Source organism: Myotis daubentonii, chromosome X (assembly GCF_963259705.1).
Source record: "Myotis daubentonii chromosome X, mMyoDau2.1, whole genome shotgun sequence".
NCBI lineage: Eukaryota > Metazoa > Chordata > Mammalia > Chiroptera > Vespertilionidae > Myotis > Myotis daubentonii.
The window spans coordinates 86,618,170-86,619,904 of NC_081861.1; positions in this window are offsets into that span (position 1 = coordinate 86,618,170).

Here is a 1,735-nt window from a genome sequence, read left to right on the forward strand (position 1 = left end):
CCATACGACTTTCAGCTGATTTCTCAACAGAAACTTTGCAGGCCAGAAGGGAGTGGCAAGAAATATTCAAAGTGATGAATACCAAGAACCTACAACCAAGATTACTTTATCCAGCAAAGCTATCATTCAGAATTGAAGGTCAGATAAAGGGCTTCACAGATAAGGAAAAGCTAAAGGAGTTCATCACCACCAAACCAGTATTATATGAAATGCTGAAAGGTATCCTTTAAGAAGAGGAAGAAGAAGAGAAAGGTAAAGATACAAATTATGAACAACAAATATGCATCTATCAACAAGTGAATCTAAGAATCAAGTGAATAAATAATCTGATGAACAGAAAAAATAAAATGGGCAGAGGACCTGCATAGACACTTCTCCCAAGAAGACTTACAAATAGTCCTGCTGGTGTGGCTCCATTTGTTGGAGCATTGTCCCATACACCAAAAGGTCATGGGTTCAATTCTCAGTCAGGGCACTTACTTAGGTTGTGGGTTTGATCCCCAGTTGGGGTGTACTATGGGAGGCAACTAATTGATGCTTCTCTCCCACATTGACATTTTCCTCTCCCTCTCTAAAATCAATTAAAAAATATCCTTGGGTGAGGAACAAAAAACAAAACAAAACAAAACACACACACAAACAAAAACAAACAAAACAAAAAAGACATACAAATGGCCAACAGATATATGTAAAGATTCTCAACTTCACTAGCTAATAGGGAAATGCAAACCAAAACTACAATGAGATACCACCTCACACCTGTTAGAATGGCTATTATCAACAAGACAAGTAATAGCAAGTTTTGGAGAGGTTGTGGAGAAAAAGGAACCCTCAGTCACTGCTGGTGGGCACGTAAACTGGTACAGCCACTGTGAAAAACAGTATGGAGGTATCTCAAAAATTAAGCATAAAAGGGGGACATATGTAATACTTTCAACAATAAAGAATTTAAAAATAAAAATAAATTTAAAAAATAGAGTTATCATATGACCCAGCAACCCCTCTTCTGGGTATCTACCAGAAAAATTTGAAAACATTTATGTGCAAAGATATATGCACCCTTATGTTCACTGCAGCACTATTCACGGTAGCTAAGATTTGGAGACAACCAAAGTGTCCTTTGATAGAGGGTTGGATAAAGAAGATGTGGTACATAAATACTATGGAATACTATTCAGCCATAAGAAAAGATTTGGAATACTGCTATTTGAGACAACATAACATAGATGAACGTTGAGAATATCATGCTAAGTGAAAGAAATAAGATAGAAAAAGTTAAGAACCATATGATTTCACGTATATGTAGGATATAAAACTGATAGTAAAAAATGAACAAACAAGAAAAAGTTCTAGACACAGAGAGCAGTATAATGGTAACCAGAAGGAAGAGGTGTTGGGGGGATACTAAAGGGTAAAAGAAGTCAAGTATATGGTGACAGAAGAATTGATTTTGATTGGTGGACACACAATGCAGTATACAGATGATGTATTATAGAAATGTAAACTTAAATCCTATATAATCTTAGTAACCGATGTCATCGAATAAATTTTTATAAAAAGAAGAATATGCTCATGTAGACATTATTCATAATAGAAAAACATTGAAAGCAAACTAAATACCAAACAGTGGGAAATGACTAAATTTTGTCATAAACATTGTACTACTATATAAAATTTCAAAGGTTACATATCAATATGGGAAAATATGCAAATATACACAGCATACAATATAATT